At 47.2% G+C, this 19085-nt stretch overlaps 1 long non-coding RNA gene across 2 annotated transcripts; it reads left to right on the forward strand.

Moving 5' to 3' along the window:
* Nucleotides 1-265: 265 nt before the first annotated feature.
* LOC148522860 (uncharacterized) lies at nt 266-18619 on the forward strand. 2 transcript variants are annotated; one of them, XR_015878501.1, is made up of 6 exons: nt 266-347; nt 13992-14033; nt 14164-14239; nt 15569-15692; nt 17708-18041; nt 18468-18619. It is a non-coding gene; the product is annotated as an uncharacterized LOC148522860 (long non-coding RNA). The 2 variants fall into 2 exon arrangements; XR_015878500.1 differs by lacking the exons at nt 266-347; nt 13992-14033 and having other exon boundaries at nt 14048-14239.
* Nucleotides 18620-19085: the final 466 nt, after the last annotated feature.

The following is a 19085-nucleotide window of genomic DNA, read 5'->3' on the forward strand; positions in this document are numbered from 1 at the left end:
CGGTGTGTGACTGTAAGTAGATGCGGACTGATGCAGAGTAGTACACCCCCTGCAATGTACACCCCTGTAGCCAGCCACTCTCCCCCCCTCAGTGTGAAATGATGCCATCAGCCCCCCCCCCACAGTGTGAGCTAATGTAGACAGCACCCCCCCTGTGAGCACCCCTATAGCCAGCTAGTCCACTCCACCCTCCCCCCCCCCCTTATGTAGTGGGTTTCCCAGTAGCCAGCCTCTAACCCCCTCCCTATAGTGTGCACACCCTGTATCCACCCTCCAACACTGATCTGCCTATGAGATTAGGTGCAACCAGCAGCATGCCCTAGCAAGGAAGGGGAGACTGTGCTCTGGTGAGTAAGCAAAGCATGTTTTACTGAAGTTATTGGTTAAAAACTTCAACTTTTAGATACGGTAACACAGCTATCTCCATTTTTTTGGTGTGTATATATATATATATATATATATATATATAGCTTTTTCCACTAGAACACGCCCCCTTAAACATAACTCAGGGGGAGCAAAGGAAGATATTCGCTTACCAAAAAAAATGGGCTTGGGCCGGCCCTGGTTCTGAGAGTTGGGAACAGCAGGACTGTCTGCATTACATGTGTTCTGAGAGTGAGGAGACATCCGTACTGTCTCTGTTACATGTGTCCTGGGAGTGTACGGATTTCAAGACTATGTTACATGTGTCCTGATTGTGAAGAGACATTGTGGCTGTCTATATTGCATGTATCTTGAGAGTGAGTAGACATAGTCACTGTATGTATACACGTGTCCCGAGAGTAAGAGGACATATGGACTGTCAGTGTTGTAACTGGGTGTTACAGTGCCCTGGGCTGGGCTGGCCTCGCCCCAGAATGCTTGGCATTATGCCGGGGAAGGGGGGGCTAACAGCGCCCAGAAGCACAGCAATGCCCGGAGTATCCTCAGGATGGTCCGGGGGAGCTATATAGACTGTGGTGTCATGTCTGGAGCTCCCAGGGGATGCTCCTGATGGCAACGCAGCAGCAATAGTGGCTGCTGGGTGCCATTCAGGCACCCTGCTGGCCAGATGCAGGTACTGTGAGGCAGCAATGGTGCCGTCTGCTGGGCCTTGCGCTCTGTGGGGTGGCATCACTCGCACACCTAGTTACGGCCCTTGGGGCTTTCTTGCTTTTTGTATTACATGAGTCCTGGGAGTGATGGAACATTGGAACTGTCTGTATTACATATGTCCTGAGAGGGAGGGGATATAGGTAATGTTAGTATGCATGTGTCCTGAGAGTGCAGGGACATTGGGACTGTCTGCATTACATGCAGGGGTGGTTTGGGAATTTAAATTGTCCTGGAAACATTTCTGAAACTGGCCCTATGTAGGCAAGGCCAAAAGCAAACGTTGGTGAGGTTAGCAGACCATTATACTTAGTACTGTCAGCATCCCAGTAAATGCTATACAGCAGTGATTCCCAACCCCTGTCCTCAAGGCACACTAACAGTACTGGTTTTAGTGATATCCATGCTGGAGCACAGATGTTTAAATCAAAATAATTGAGGTACTAATTAAGTCACCTGTGCTCAAGTATTGCTATCCTTAAAACCTGGACTGTTAGCGTGCCTTGAGGACCGTGGTTGGGAACTCCTGCCATATAGGATACTTCCCAACTTTCTAGATTTGCACAAGCACAGAAAAAAAGGCACAACCTACTATGAAATACCATGCCGACAAACCACTCCCCCATTTTCATCATGCTGGAGGCATACTCAGCACTTTGGGATAGTGCTGACCATGCCCCCAGTCCCTCAAATTAATAGACGCTGCACACATGTGAATGAGTCTTTTCTTACCTATATGATTTCTCTGCAACAGGGAACCTCCGAAGAAATTGATCTGCCCTTGACAGGCAGTGTCTTAAGTCAGTAATCACTATTCATGTAGGAGACCACCTGTTGGTGTAGGGATACATAGTACCAGAAACTTTGAGGCTGGGCAAAATGTGAGTTTCCCTGAACTGAATTATATTAATAAAATATATTTGCTATTTTTTTTTTACCATTTGTTTAAGTAATATGGTTTCTTTAGAATTGGTGTCTTACTACAGATTACTGTTTCCCAGCCTTTTCTTCTTATTCTACCTGTGTGTTTCCAGCACCACCCCCTGTGTCTATCTAGCACCGTACCCGTGTTTCTCTAGCACCATCTCCATGTCTCTAGCACCATCCCTGTAGTCACACCAAATCACCTCATGTCCCTCCAGTGCCATTTCCTTCCAGGCCTAGGCTGATCAGTTTGGGGCTGGGGCAGGGGAGCCCCATGCTGTGTGTCTCCCTCCTATAGTGTAAGCCTCCCAGCTGGTTCAGCCTGGTGCTGGTTATTGAAAAATCGGGGGGGCCCACGTCGGTTTTCCCCCCAATTTTTCATTACCAGAATGGGTAGAAAGGTCAGGGGCTGGCTATGCTTTTGCAGGAGGACCCTACGCAACTTTTTTCCATATTTTTACACCCTTTCTTTAGTGTACAACTCAAAAGCCAGCACAAATCAGTATGTGCTTCAGGACAAACATGCTGCTCACAGGTAGGTCTATTTATTTTATGTATTTTGCTGCAATTTTGGTGTGATTATGAGTGGCAATACGATTCTTAGTAAATCCATAATTTATATTGTTGTCAATGTTAACTATATTATGCGATGGTGTATTGCCATGTATTGGAGTGTGAAGTCATGTTTCTCCTGCGATTTGGGCTTTGGTAATTCTCCAATTTGCAAAATCACGTCGCAGAAAAACAACCAAAAAAACCACCAAATCTTACCCCTAAATTACAGGATTATTTATTCTTAGCAGTAGTGCCATACACGACCACCAGGTGTCAATGCAGTCATATTAAATCTGTATATTATTATTAATTTGCATTATATAGTGGCTACATTTTACTCAGGGCTTTAGAGAGAATGTTTATTAATGCACGTCAGTCCAGTCTTTGCCTCAGTGGAGGATACTAATCTCTTTATCTTAGATTAAACTAGGAAAGGATTTAAGTATATACCACAGACGTGTTTGTATATACTTGGTATGATAATAAAAAAATATATATATATACATATATATATATATATATATATATATATATATATATATATATTGCTGTCTACTATATAGTACACTGCTTCTTAATCCTACTCTTACCCCTGACCTGGGCCACTTACATTGGGCTACATAAAGTCTTTCAGACTGTGGCTAGGCTTTCCTTACAGGGAGAAAGAAGCATAAAGAGGTGACAGCTAAGCGAGAGGTCTAATACTGCTGAATAATACTTAAGGATCCGTGCCAGAATAGTGAAGAACCCTCTCGCCTGCGTCATGCCACTGTCCAGAGCACAAGGAGTTAACATGCCCCACTAATCTGGTCACACCATGAGCTGCACTTGCTGGTACCACAACTTTATGAGCCGGCATTTGATTTTCTCGGTGTGACACTCGCTGACACCGCAGAACAGCCTGGCATTTGCTCAGCACATTTGCAGAAGCTAAGTGGAATTACAACCATTACAATACATTTTACATACAAATTGGGAACAAACTTTCCTTTTAGCTGTCTCCCCTCTCTGACTTTCCTTTTCTGCTTATGTGACTTTCCTCCAAGCTGCATTTAATGTCGCCATGCAAAGGTCAGGCTAATCGAGAAAATTCAATCAACACAAAATGGATTGATAGGGGGCTCAATTAATTTGGCTTAGTTGCAGGAGGTTGAAAGCCGAAATCAGCGTAATAAAATCTATCACTGAATGCCACGCAACCATTAAGCCAATCACAAAGAATTAGTTGCTTTTATTTTTCTGATGGCTAAAATGCCATTAGCTGCTTTTATTGTATCTAAATATTTAGCAAATGAGGAATTAAATTTAGCATAACCTCAGTACTATCTCCCTTCTGCATAGTAGTTGATCAGTGACATTATGTTATGTCCTTACAGGTGGGACATTGCATTTTACAAACTGTCTTTAACCAAGGGCCGACTCAAGGAAAAGGGAGTTGAGGCAAATGTTTTTAGGCTCCAGATTTTGTTTGACCGACCTCATAGCTAAAGCTGCATACACACGTAAAGATTTTCTGTCCAACCATCCAACTAGTTGATTGGTTGGAATGAAAATCTGTTAAGGAATGAAAGCAAGTGACAATCAGCAATTTGCTCCCAAATGCCAGAAAATGGACAAAAACTGTTGTTTGAACAAATTGTTTAGATCAAACATTTAACAAACTTGTCTGACGATCATTTTCATCTGTTTTCTGGCATCTAGGAGCAAATTGCTGATCATCAGTTACTCCCATACGTTATCAGATTTTCATTCCAACCAATCAACTAGTTGGCTAGACAGCAGGCAGTGAGGTGTATGCTAAGTGGTAGATGGTGGCAAGGCGGACTGTTATGTGCACAAACCCCTTTCCTAAACTTGGCGTGCACTTTCCCCTTCAGCCTTTATAGTATGTACGTGTCTATACTATTGTGTCCATGTTCCTTCTCTGTCACCAATGGCGGTCCCTACCATTTTCAGTCCGGGGGGGCTGGGCGGGCTGCAGCTCAGGTCAACGCCGACCTGGACTCCATGATTATCAGTTATGCATGCACAGAAAATCTAACTAGGGGAAGAAAATAAAAAAACTTGCGTGCGCACAGAACCCAGCTTCTAGGGACTGCATCATCTGCAGCCCCTAGAGCCCACATAACGCTGGTTTTCTAGCAACCTAACAGCTTCACATTGGAAGCGCTACTGCCAATGGCCATCCGGACTGGCAATCCCAGGAGGAGAAAACAACTCCCCCTGGGACTGATAGTCCGGATTGTGATTAGAAGAAAAGGCTTCCAAATATGAAGTCAGTGCCCAGAGGCGCTTCAAGAGAGGAGGGGGTCCGTGTGCAGGCTCATATCGGGCCCACTCCTCTCCGGCGCCACAGTAGACTGACTTGTTCAGTTGTAAGCGGAAACCTATGAAAGACTCACAAGAAAGTAGACCATTCATAACTCAATATAATAAAGAAAATAAACAAAAAAAGATTCTGGAGAAGAACTGGAATATTTTACTTAGAGACCCCGTATTAGGTCCTCTTCTTCCACAAAAACCTATGGTTACCGAAAATCACAACATTGGAAAAGTATATTGACCTCCACAGGATAAACAGGATAATCTGGAGAGTACCTTTCTAACAAAAAAAAATGGTTTCTACTAATGTCAGAAATGCATTTGTCGCAAATTTATAGAAAAGTGTCCTAAGATCTGTGATAAAGATAATAAAATTTACTATAAACTCAAAAAAATACATATATGTAATTCCACATTTGTTATTTATAGAATCACCTGCAAATGTGGGTTATCCTATGTAGGAAAAACTAAACGTAATTTAAAACTGCGTATACAAGAACATTGAGGAATATCAAAAATAACATTAAAACTCATAGCCTCCCACGACACTTCGCAGAAGTGCATAACTCTATAACAGATGACTTTAAATTCACCATACTAGAACACGTCAAAATAGATGAAAGAGGAGGGAATAGAGCCCTCTTATTTCTCTGCTGAATAAACAGTCGGAATCTCAGTACCTCATACTTACCTACTCTCCCGAAATGGTCGGGAGCCTCCCGAAAATCGGGTTGCGCTCCCGACCACCCGGAAGACTAGGCAAGTCTCCCGGAACCAGCCGTAGCCAGCCCGCATCCCCCGTTGCCGGCAACTTAGTATGCAGTCCGGGGGATCAGATGACGTGATTTGCGTTAAATCGCATCATTAAAGCCCCGCCCCCTGCTGTACAGTGCCTATATTACGGGCTCTGCACAGTGGGGGGCGGGGCCACGATGACGCTTTTGAGCCACCACGCCCCCCACTCCATCCACCTGCTGTGTACAGAGAGTCGACCAGGCTGTCACCTCCCGGAAGGGACAGTCTAAAGGTAGGGAAGTATGCAGTACCTGGCTATACGTTCACAATTCAGGGCCCTAACTCGCTAATCTGATGAACAACCACAATACAAGCTGTGTGTAGTGCACTCCCTTTCACCACACTACTTCTATACTCCCCAACAGTACATTCATAAAGCAATGCAGTTACAGCAACAATGCAACTGTAAGAGGTGGGAGGGGGGTCCCCCTGAACTGGCTGAGTGGAGCCTCAGCTGCGGTGCCGGTGGACTCGGGCACTTACCTCCTGACTCCCAGACTCTCACCTTCAGGCCGCTCCCGTCGACGGTCCTGGAGCACAGGTCGGACGCGGACAGTCGTGAACTGGGTTTCCACTCCTGGCCCTGGAAAAGAACAAGGTGCTGAGGCGGGGTGACCTCCACTGGGATCAGTGGATGGTCATCATTGGCACTTGTGGCCTCAGACTGGCTACACCTACGTGCCAAGCACAAGGGTGTACCCCGAACGAAAACGCCCGACAGGGAAAAGGGAAGTTGGGTGACACACAACACAAACAGCAAACAAAACAATTACGCTCACCAGAAATAATCTTGTCCCTTTGCTGGACGAGTCCTGATCTCAGCACCTGTAGATGAACACAACAGCAAGAGCCCCGCACAGGACCCGATACAATAACAGATACCTTACCACTGCCTACCTTTAATGGGGGCCTGACTGTGGGAGATACAGCGACTTACCAACAGCCTACCTTTAATGGGGGCCTGACTGAGGGGGGGTGCAGCGACTTACCAACAGCCTACCTTTAATGGGGGCCTGACTGAGGGGAAGAACGTCCTGGTCCCAGCCCGGTCTACCTTTGATGGGGGCCTGACCGCCTGACCAATTTTCACGATGCTTCTAGGGCCTTCTGCCCTTGCGTACCTGTGGCCTAGCCTGACTGTCCCTTGTCCAAGGCCTAGCGCCGAACTACAATGATCATGGCCTAACGCCGACAGCAACAACTCCTATGGCCTAACACAGACTCACAGTGACCACGGCCTGGTGCCGAATTAACATACCCCACGGCCTAGTGCCGACTTACCATGAGACACGGCCTAGCGCCGAATTACCATGAGACACGGCCTACCGTCGAATTACAATGACCCACGGCCTAGCGCCGAATTACCATGAGACACGGCCTACCGCCAAATTACATTGACCCACGGCCTAGCGCCGAATTACCATGAGACACGGCCTACCGCCGAATTACAATGACCCACGGCCTAGCGCCGAACTACAATGACCCACGGCCTAGCGCCGAAATACCATGACCCGCGGCCTAGCGCCGAGTTACAATGACCCACGGCCTAGCGCCGAACTACCATGACCCGCGGCCTAGCGCCGAGTTACAATGACCCACGGCCTAGCGCCGAACAACAATGGGGCACGGCCTAGCGCCGAACCCTGGTGGTCTATGGAGGTGTGAGGGACTTACCAGTCCCGGGGCCTCCGGCGGAGCCGAGCCTGACCCAGCCTCCGCGAGGTCTTCACCGGAGGTGGAACAACGTCCGCCACCTCCAGGCTTCCTGCAGTCTTCACCTGGGCAGCAGTGGCCGGGGCTAGCTCTTTTGTGTCGCACACTGCTGCCCCAGGGCCTCCGGTGCCTTCTCCGTCCTCACTCCTGGTGGGCGCCGGTCTGCAGCTCTTCGCCCGGCGGGCGGCGGCCTGGGGGAGCTCTTTTTCGATGGCCGCCGCCCGGCGGGACTTCCGGCGTCTTCCTTCTCCTATCTTCGGGAGCTCTTCACCGCTCCGTCCCGGCCATCGCACTTTTTGTCCTCCTATCGCGCCAGCTAATTCAAGCCGACGCCAGGGGGCGGGGTGATGACGCGGCGAGCTACGATTGGCTCGCCGTGGCCATCCCCTGCTGGCTGCAGATCTGTGAGCCCGGATTGGTTCACAGTCGGCGCCACATTCAAAGGGGCACGTGCTGATTGGCTGAGTCTGAATCCACCAGGATTCAGACTTGCCATCATGCCCGTGGAGTAGCGGCGGCAATCCGCCGCTACCTCCATGCCCGCTGCGCCGGATGGGGGGTGGGATCACGACCGATCCTGACCCGCCGGCCAGCTTGCGGATGGGCCCCACCACACGCTCGAACGGGGCTGGGATCTCTCCGGATCCCACCCCACTCTGATGCCCGGGGCGCCCGCTGCCCCAAGGCACCCCCACCATCCAGGCGTGGAGGGTGAGGATGCCTAGTAGCAGGGTGAGTGACCGCACTGGTACACTCAGCCCTGCTACACAACCAGGGCCTGTTCTTCCATTACGCATGATACGCAGCTGCGTAGGGCGCCACATAGTGGAGGGCACCTCAGCTGCGTACCATGCGGGCCACGGGCAGTCTGTGTCTCTGTGACACTGCTGCACCCTGTGTGTAGCGCTGACCGGAGGGAGTTCGGTCAGCACTACACAGTGCCAAACACAGCCGCCGGCGCCAGCATCTGACTCTGGCTGCTGCTCCCACTGCCGGAGCTGGGCATCTTCCATCTCCCGCAGTGGGTAATGGGAGAGACATCATGACATCTCTCCCAGAATACAAAGCGGCCCGGAGGACTGGCGGAGGAGCTGATAGTGGCGGCCGGCCCAGGAGCAGGAGCGGAGTTTCAGGTAAGTGTTTTTTTTTTAAATTACGTTTCTACTGCGGGGGGGGGGGATTACTACTGGGGGCACTACAAGGGGGGGCTACTACTGGGGGCACTACAAGGGGGACTACTACTGGGGGCACTACAGGGGGGGGACTACTACTGGGGGCACTACAATGGGGGATTACTACTGGGGGCACTACAAGGGGGGATTACTACTGGGGGCACTGCAAGGAGGCATTACTACTGGGGGCACTATATAAGGGGCTTACTACTGGGGGCACTGCATAAGGGGCACTGCATGGGGGTACCACTACTGGGGGCACTGCATAGGGGGATTACTACTGGGGGCACTATATAAGGGCTTACTACTGGGGGCACAAGGGGCACTGTAAAAGGGGCACTGCATAGGGGGGCGCCAAAAAATATACTCGCTTACCAAAAAAAAATTTGGGCTAGGTCAGGCCCTGAATGCAACAGTACAATTATAGCACCAGACAATGAGCACAGTATTACCAATACTGCCAAATGTACTAGCCGGTGACAAGGCGCATAACTGCAGCAAGGGAACGCTGAGTCTCTGCATGATGCTGGGACGCAACATGGGCAAGTTCCAGTGCTGGATGCTGGGCCTTGTGTGTTTAAAAGGTGAAAGAATGTGTTGTGTATACATTTTAAAATATAAACTGATGCATTTAAGTTAACGTGCAGCTCTTCAACCAGGACTGCATGCATTGTGTTAACAAAGCTCAGTGTACTGCACATTGAAATGAACATGTTAAAATACATAAAAACATTTTAATGTGCTGCGTGCAGTTGTAGAATTGCATTTTAAAATGTATGAACTGTGCACTTTTATTATTTATACCCCTTTTCCACCTAAATTCCGGGTCTGACCTGGAGTTGGGACAAAGTTCTTATCCGGATAAGACCCGGAATTTTGCCTGTGCCCGAGTCGGCGCTGCTCACACCAGAGTCGGGTCTGCATAGACCCGGCTTTTCCAGAGTGAAATTGGTTGCTTGGAGATGTCGTCATCTCCAAGCGCCACTGAAGCCGGACCAATCGGCCGGCTAGCAGCGCACTCCAGGTCATCGTGACCCGGAGTGCGCTGTTCTCACAGCAGGGTTTCATGTTAAATCCTGCTAGTTACCTGGGTTGGATTGCCGGGTCACTCGACCCAGCGATCCAACCCTCTCCCCTTTTACACCAGGGAGCTGCCCAGATTAACCCTTCAATAACCCGGGTTTTAACTTCGGTGTAAAAGGGGTATTATTTAGTTTTATTTTAAAAGGAATTGCCATTTTAGGAATCACTTTGTTTTCTGACGTAGCAAATTATACGGTAATTATCGTGGCCCTAGTAAAAGGGTTAGTGTTTACTGACCAAAGCTTGTATAGAGTCAATGCACTCCAGACATTCCTGTATTGGGAGTTTTCTAATACCCCTTTTCCATTGGCCAGAATAACTGGGTTATTGTCGTGTCAACCCAGGTAGTGGCTCAGTGGAAAAGGGTCGTAGGATAAAATCCTGGGTCCATTGACCCAGCATTTCTTCCCAGGTATCGAGCAGGGTTTTTAGTGGGTAAACCCTGGTCAGGCTTAGTGGAAACAGGTTACCCAGGTCTTCCGACCCAAGACCCGTTTCCAGCACGGTGATTGGGTGGTATTCGGAAGCTGTCTGTGTGACAGGTGTCAGTGGGAGGGAGAGATTACAGCCTCCCCTTATGGTCCAGACCGCTCTGGTTTTTACCCCATCTCCACTTCATACGGGGAGGCTGTAATCTCTCCCTGCCCATCTCCCTGCTGATAGCTGTGATATCACAGTCTCCCAAAAGGACCCCCTCCTCTGATGGTCCGCTCCAGTCTAGTGTGCAGAGGAGAGCTGGAGTTTCTGGCGCTTGATGATGACCTCTTCTTCACCCGTGTGCAGTGAATGGTGCCGACCTGGGAATGGGAAATAGTAAACTGTGGGCCTGATTCAGAGCCGGACGCTCTGAACGAGCGCCCGCTCTGAATCAGGGCGTTTTTGGGGTTTTTTTGGAGCGTCCTCCTTGACGCTCCAATAGCTGTGGGTGACCAACCACAGCTTATGCGAGCGTCCATGATGATGGTCGCGATGGTCAAGACCATAGCGACCATCGGGCTTGCGACGAGACCCTGCGGTAGGGTCTCGGTGACCGCAAGCCCTGGAGTGATTTTGGCTCTATCAGAGCCAAAATCACTCCCACTGACATCACGAGTGATGTCAGTGGGACCGGACCCAGACGGTAGGCGTTCCCATGGGAACGCCTCCGTCTGGCAGCTGCGCCCCCGGCACTCCCACCAAAGGGGGCGTGCTGTCACTCACCATCAACAGCACGCCCCCTTTGGTGCGAGACCCGGAGCGACAGCTTGGCTGTCGCTATCCGGGTCTCGCGCATGCGCACAACGGAGCTCCCTCCGTCATGTGCATGCGCACTAGGGCACCATCGGCCCGCTTGCGAGCGGGTCTGAATCAGGCCCAGTGTTCCAAATCCTGGGTCAGACCCGGGATTTTGGTGGAAAAGGGGTATAATAAGGTGTTAAGGAAGGAGACAGTAATTTGCTAAATCAAATTGTGTTAAGGCAAACTGGTTTGGGTCAAAGATATATGAAAGGAGGAATGCAATTGACCAGTTCCTGTAAAATGTGCATTGTATGTAAGAGACAGTTGTCTGATTTCTGTTTATGGTGGGTACACACATAGCGATTTAAATGGTAACGTCCAACGGCCGTGCATGCTGGTCAACTTGCTCGATATCGAGCAGGTTACTATAGGGGACCCGCTATAGTCGTCGGTAAGTATATGGTGTGCTGGGTGATCAATATAAATCATCCAGCACACCAGGAAGGGTGCATGATGATCAGCCAGTGATATTGTATTGCTGGCTGATTGCTACGTGTGTATGCACCATTAGAAGTCAGGGCAGGCTTAACCCCAGTGGTGTATCTAAAATGGGTGCAGTGTGTGCGGGGTCCAGGGGGGTCCCGCACCGCACACACTGCACCCATATTATTTTAGACTTACCTGTTCGTGGTCCCACGTCAGGTGTCTGCGCTGCTCAGAACACCGGAAAATGGCCGCAGCTGCCATTTTCCGGCGTTCTGCGCATGCGCAGTAGAATCCGGGCACACTCTAGTGCCCGGAGTCTACTAAGGCTCCGGTGGCTGGCTAGCCTCGTCAGTCGGCTGCCGGCCACCGGGGAGAGAGGAGGGGGCCCCGCACAGGGAGTGCACACGGTCCCCCTCCTCTGTTAAGACGCCCCTGCTTACCCCTGTGGTGGTGTGTCTTAAAACTGGATAAAAAGAGAGCCTGCAAGCCCTAAAAGAGTGGGGGCCTGATTCAGAGCCGCTCGTAAGCGGCCGCTCGTTCGGTCTGAGCGATGTTTGCCCAACTGCGCATGCGTACGGATCATAATACGCATGCGCGAACCAGTCAGTGCGCCCAAAAATCGTTTGTTCGCTAAATAGCGAATGCCTGCTATTTTGAGTGACAGAATGAGGCGTATGTGGGTGGTAACGGGAAGGTGCTTGAAAACGGGGAGTGGAGATCCGATCGCAGGCGTGCTTAAAGGTCAAAACGGGCCCAGTATCCCCTGACTATATGAGAGGACTGTACTCCTGAAGAATATTTGTATGCTGTGCACCTCATTCAGACCCTGTCGCAAGCGCTGAGCGCTCGCAACCAGGTCGATGTTTTGGTCCTCGCTCCGGAGCTCACTACAAAAGAGCCGGCTGTCAATGTTGATCGACAGCTCGGCCTGTTTTGTAGGCGGGGTGGGGGGGGGGTGGTTTCACAAACGGAGGCGTTCCTTAAGGAACGCCTACCGTTTTGTGGGTGGCCGCACTGACATCAATAGTGATGTCAGTGGGGAGCTTCCTGCTCGATCAAGAGGAGGAAGCTCTCTTGGGCTTGCGGTTGCCGAGACCCAACCTTAGGGTCTCGTCGCAAGCCCCGATGGTCACGATGGTCTTGACCATCACGACCATTACCCTGGTTGGACGCTAAGCTGTGGGTGGTAACCCACAGCTTATCTAGCGACCAGGAGGCCGCAAAAAAAAGCGGCTGCCCTCATTCAGAGAGAGCGATCGCTTCTTGCGACCGCCTCTGAATGAGGGCCTAGTCTTTTAAAGTCTTATGAGCAATAAACATCTTGCCTTAATATGCCTACATCTGCTTGTGTCCTGTGACTACCAGAGGAGCTGTTCTGGATTGAACCCAGTGTCTGAAACCCTTTGCCAGCTACTCCATGCAGACAGGCCCTGTTTCAGAGCCGGACGCTCTGAAAGAGCGCTCGCTCTGAATCTGGGCATTTTTTTTTATTTTTTTGTGCGACCTCCTGGCCGCTCACATAGCTGTGGGTGACCACCCACAGCTATTGCGAGTGGCCAGGATGATGGTCATGATGGTCAAGACCATCGCGACCATCAGGCTTGCGACAAGACCCTTGTGGTAGGGTCTCGTGGCCGCAAGCTCCAGAGAGTTTCTGGCTCTAAAAGAGCCAGAAGCTCTCCCACTTGTGATGTCAGTGGGGCCGCCCACAAACGTCAGGCGTTCGCTTGGGAACGCCTCCGTTTGTGAAGCCACCCCCCGGCCACGTCTACCAAATGGGGCGTGCTGTCAATCACCATCGACAGCTCGCCCCCTTTGGTGCGAGACCCGGAGCGACAGAGCAAACATCGACCCGGTTGCGAGCACTCAGCGAATCAGGCTCACAGGTCCATAGTGAGGGATCAGTGGAAATCGCAGATTGCAACCAAAAAGTGATTGGAATTGTTAAATCAGATTGTTCAACATGTTGGATGTCATAGATCGATTGGGGCTGTAAATTGCTAGTGTATGGACATGATCAGCAGATTTGTAGACCGTTACTAGTAAAATGATGAGCCTATCAAGATTGGCAGATCTGTGTTTGCTGCATTTGATCTGCAAATCACTGAAAAAGATGGGCGCATATTGCTAGATTAGGAAATCCGAAAATCAGGCAATAAATCTTCAAATTGTTCAATGTGGTTTTCAGATTGCTGATGTATGGGGGCCTTAACTCAGGGACTAGTAACCACCCACTATTCTATCTGTGTCAAAATATGTGATCGCCTGGCGAAATCAGCCACAGTTCCTATCCTGGCCTAACTACCTTTTGATTTCACTCAGCAAGAAATCTACATTGTTGCCTTTCACAAATAATGTTGTGGAAAATATTATAGTTGTATCTACAGTAGTATAACAAACCACTATATAATAAAACTAAGTGATCAGGATTGAAGTTAGGGGGTCATTAGCTATATTACTAACTTGCACCTTACTGTATGTCTGCCATTAAATAAAAGTTTAAAGATTCTGAAAAATTGGTTTAGGAATATTGAGCATATGCCTGCTGAATTTCCCTTCCGAGCTGGGATAGTGCGATGGCTTCCAGGATGCTCAGGAGAGGAATAAAGTTTTAGCTTTCATATTTTGCAGATTCCTCTGATGTGAGTGGAATACAGACATCTCCAGATGAAGGTAATTATCTTTGATTTTGGTGTTTCAGCTGTGACAAGCTTAAATAAAAGAGAAGTATTTTAGTAGTAAGTGAGATGCTTTCATCCAGAGAAGCAAATGAACAGGTGTCTCTTAACCAGACATGTTCCAGCATTTCCCCAGGCACCCGGCAATCTTTCATCCACTGAATGACAAAAATGTAACAATTTCAAGATAATATTCACCAGGTGAGTGACAGCTGAAGAAAATGCTAATTGCTGCTGACTATTCCATGTACAGATCTCTTTATATGGTGACATAACAGAGCTCTGTCGCCTGACACAAAACTTAATTTCAATTAATTGCTTGCTTTGTAATTTGACCACTTGCTGAATATCAGGGGTATAATAACAGATGTGAAATAATACAGAAACACTGATTCCTTTTTCCCTGCAGTCATTACATATTCCAATCACAACCTTTCTCTTGATTTGCATATAAAGATTTGCATGCCAGGTGCATTACAAAATTATTTAGATTAAGATGAATATTAAGGGAACCTAATAACAAATTAGTCAGAAGGTATTCGGTGTCGGTTTGGTGCTGAAAGGGAAAAGGTGAGATCTCTGCAGTTCTTTAGCCTGAACAATTAATGCAATCAGAGTAGAATTAATAACTGATTTGCCAAGGCCCAGAGTAACAACAATTTGGAAAGCGTTTTCATAGCTTGAAAATCTTAGAGGACAATTTAATTAGCCATAAATATCAGAATTTTCCACCTGTGGAATGTTCTACCATCCCTGCACAATTTTCACAAGCTTTCACATTGAGTTTATTGTGCAGATTGATGAAATGCCTTAAGGCCCCCATACATCAGCAATTGATTGCAGCAATTTGCAATCGATTGTGTATAAAAATCTTTCCCTTTTTCAATCGATTGTGGCAATTCTGCAATCGAAGGGAAAGATTTTTATACACAATCGATTGCAAATTGCACGATTGCTGCAATCAATTGCTGATGTATGGGGGCCTTATGGGCTTCACAGATCGCAGATTGCAACCAAAAAGTGATTGGAATTGTTAAATTATGGCCCCCATACATCACATCACCAATCTCAAAACCACATTGAACAATTTGAAGATTTATTGCCCGATATTAGGATTTTCCAATCTAGCAATCTGCGCCCGTACATTACAGATATTGTTCAGTGATTTGCAGATCGATTGCAGCAAAGGTTCATCCTTTTACTAGTAACGGTCTGCAAATCTGCTGATCATGTCCATACAATAGCAATCTACAGCCCCAATCCATCTGTCAAATCCAACATGTTGGACATTCTGATTTAACAATTCCAATCATTTTTGGTTGCAGTCTGCGATCTGTGAAGCCCATACATTCAGATTTTTATACGCTATTGATTGCTGATGCATGGGGGCCTTTAGGCAAAACATTGGTGGAAATTATGCTGTAGTCCGCAGTAAAAAATGTAAGCATAAAATTATTGTGAAGTTTAGTTTATGAAAAATGTCACTTCTCAGTTCAGATTAAAGATAGATAATATCAATCTATTTTACAGGATATTTATCACTTTGGATTAGAGAAACCAAACCCACCCTAATTTACCTGAACCGAGCCGGACTTAAAAACGAGATGAAATGTCATCTTCCCAGCATCGGATCTCACTTGTTTTTGGATCCAATGTAAGTCCTTCCTGCGGTGATCTGGCGTCATTTGTCACAGGACCGCCGGAGGGGGAGGAGCTTAGGAGAGAGTGAGACAAAGAACCTGATTCATTACAGATTGCGATTGAGGTTGCGATTACGCATGCAGGTCTGCTGCAAAAATGTTAATGAATGCAATCGTAAAGCCATTGTACAGCCAGCATAGAGACGCCCACTACCCCAATCTCACATCCGTAATAGCTTGCAGTCCTGCGTATACATCGGGAACATTGAGCAACATCGGCACATCACGCAGAATTAAAGCAGGTCTGACCTTACTCAGAAATTACTAACCTCGTCGCACGCAGTAAGTACTTAAGCTGCGTATGCAGTTGCAGTGGCTAATTTATGCACGCCTATGCAACGTCAAACACGCACGCCTGCGTTTCTCTGACCACTCCCCCGTCACCACCCCCAAACACTGACCTCCCGTCACTCACTCTGCGATGGCTTTCTTTCTGCCTGGGGAATTGCAGGGTGATCACAATGCTAACTCACGCATGCGCACTGCGATGCATGCGCAGTACGCACCATCGACCGATCTGCTTACGTTGTTGCAGTTGCGAACCGCAAAGAATCAGGCCAAAAGTTCAAGTAATACTGGCCGAGCTAGTTTTTTGGATAGGCAGCCAGCAAATCGTTGTTTTGGTTTTTTTTTCATAGTGCAGGAACATCATTATAGTAATTATAGTAATAATAATAATAATAATTACAGTTGTGTGTGTGTGGTTTAAAAAGAAGAAAAGTGTTGCGCAGTGTGTGGGTATTTTTTTTTTTTTTAAACTTCAGGCTGTGATACTATGGGCCTGATTAAGACCCGGACGTAAGTGGCCGTACGCTCGTCCGCCGTACGAGCGGAAATATTTAAATTCAAGCGTTCGTCCGTATGTTCGCTCGTAGCTAATTTTCTCGCCCTATAGTCTCCCAACCCCTCCTCTAGCTTGCGGCCGTTCAAAATACCGACCGTTCGTCTCCTCTTTGGTTGCTTTGGTCGCTCGCACAAGTCAATTCCGGAAGTGGGCCTGTCAGATTTCGATTACCTGCTCTTTCATTCTGCAAACATACTTTAATCGTTTCATGGCAATCAATATATTAATTACCTTAATTGCTATTCACATGTTTTCAATCCTTTTTTTTTTTTTCATTGTCAATAAACTTTATTCTTGTCATTGTGTGTCATGTTTACCGCAGAATACGTACGGTTTCACCAATGTTTTTTTTTTTTACAAATTACATGTTTTTAGGATTGATACTATTGTTTTCCGTTGTTTTTTATAGGCATATTTTAGTACTTTAATTTGTTTCTTTAAATTAGCTTACGCATGTCACTGCATCAAGCCTATCATAACTCACATTATATTTGTGAGGCTGTAGGTCACATGACTCATACAATAACCAATACAATGCGTTCTGTTAATTTTCCAAGTACATTAGCCAATCAAATTTTTTTTAGGCCCTTTATTAAAACTGTTTTGTGTAAAAAAAAAAACATTGCCATCATGAGAGCCTCCGTGTTTAGTAGGCGGGAGCTCCTGGTCCTCATCGAGGTTATGGACCAGAGGATCACTAGCCAGCCTCCCCCCATCACCAACCTCCGCAAACGTATGGCGTACGCGGAGGTGCGCCGCCGCCTGCGCTCCTTCGGCTATCGCTGAAATATCGGCCAATTGGAGCGCAGGAGGTCGGATCTGCGCTGCCGCATGCCACGCCTGCTGACATGTTTGCGGTTGCAGATTTGTGAAAGTAAGTGTATTTTTATTTTGCTTTTTTTGCGGCCCAACCTGCGTGTGCATGTTTCCGGTATAGCCCTGTTTGTTGTTTTATGACATGTCTATGTGTGCATGTTTCCGGTATAGCCCTGTTTGTTGTTTTCTGACATGCCTGCGTGTGCATGTTTCCAGTTGTTTTACTGTTTAAACATTTTTTGTGTTGTACATTTGTTCACAAACCCCTCCCAAAATAATCAGCCTAAACTTTTTTCATCAATCATTTAGGGGCTGAGCGCAGACTCCTGCATTGCATACGAAGACGCCGCCGGGCTCGTCCCCTATCCCCCACTCCCAGCCAAAACTCCTCTCCACAACCTTCCTCAAATTCCCCCTCCACCCCAGACCGCCCAGTACCTGAGGCCCCTCTCTCGCCAAATTTTCCCATCCCGACAAATTCTACCTGCCTCCCCTCTCTTTTCATCACCCTCACCTCCCCCCACCCCTCTCTTTTCATCACCCTCCTCGCTGACCCAGATCTCCCCTCCTTCTTTGGACCAGCACTGGCCCACCTCAGAGGAGGAGGATGTAGGGGCTCCAAGAGCCGGCATACAGATGACTGGTATGTTTCCCTTTTAAACTATGGTTGCTTTGGCATTTTTTGGTTTTTGGGTGATGTTGTCCTTGTGCCTGTGCATTTCCAAATTTTTAAGTTTTTTTAATGGTTGGGATATATATTTTTGCAAGACAATGTCTTGGATGTTTACCACTGAAACATATCACACATGTCCAAACACTCATACTTGTGTATTCCTAGTTTACTGTACCAAAAATTTTTTTTTTTTGGCGTACTTCGCTCTTTTTTTGGTTGGCTTTTTGTGTGTAATTTTTCTAGTTTGTATTTATACCATCTTTGCGTTTGCCATTACTTTTGTTTTTTTCAAAAAAAGTGTTTCTTTGTTTAAACTATAGTCTGATTTTTAATTTGTTGGCAAACATCTAATGTAAGGTGTCATTTTATTAATCCACACATTTTTTTTTCCCACAGAGGACCAGAGGCGGCTGCAATCAATGCAGGCGGGATTGCAAAGTTTGCAGGCCCATCTCATCGCCATGCTTGTGGTCCTTGACCACATGTCGGCGGTCCTTCATAATTAATATTTTGTTTTTTTTGTCCCCCCCAAATAATGTTGTTTCAAATAAAATTGCGTTGTATTTTAACAAGTCTCATTCCTTGTCTGTAAATATTAGATTGTTTAACCTTCCATAAGTCGACTATTGGAGCATGTTTTTTAATGTAAGGTAAATTAGATTGTAGAAAGCGCAAGTAAGTATGTAAGCTGGCACATTAAACACCTAACAATACCAATAGGTTTGTAGAATTACCAGCATTTTTTTTTTTTTTTTTTTGGTGGGTAATGTAAATATTAATTCAAACCTGCTTAGGCCTAGTTTATAAAACATACTGTTTCACCATAATACCTTTGGTGTTTGTTTTTTGCCACAAAGCATGTTAAACTACTTAACAATTTAACACATTACAGGATTAGCCATTATGAAAGTTTGCATTTTTCGGCCCAGGTAACACGTGCTTTTAATTTACCAAGGAAAAGTCTTTTTAACGTCAAGAAAAAATTTAATACACACAAATAATAAACAGAAAGTG

This window comes from Taudactylus pleione, unplaced genomic scaffold (assembly GCF_031769625.1).
Source record: "Taudactylus pleione unplaced genomic scaffold, aTauple2 ptg000138l, whole genome shotgun sequence".
Lineage (NCBI taxonomy): Eukaryota > Metazoa > Chordata > Amphibia > Anura > Myobatrachidae > Taudactylus > Taudactylus pleione.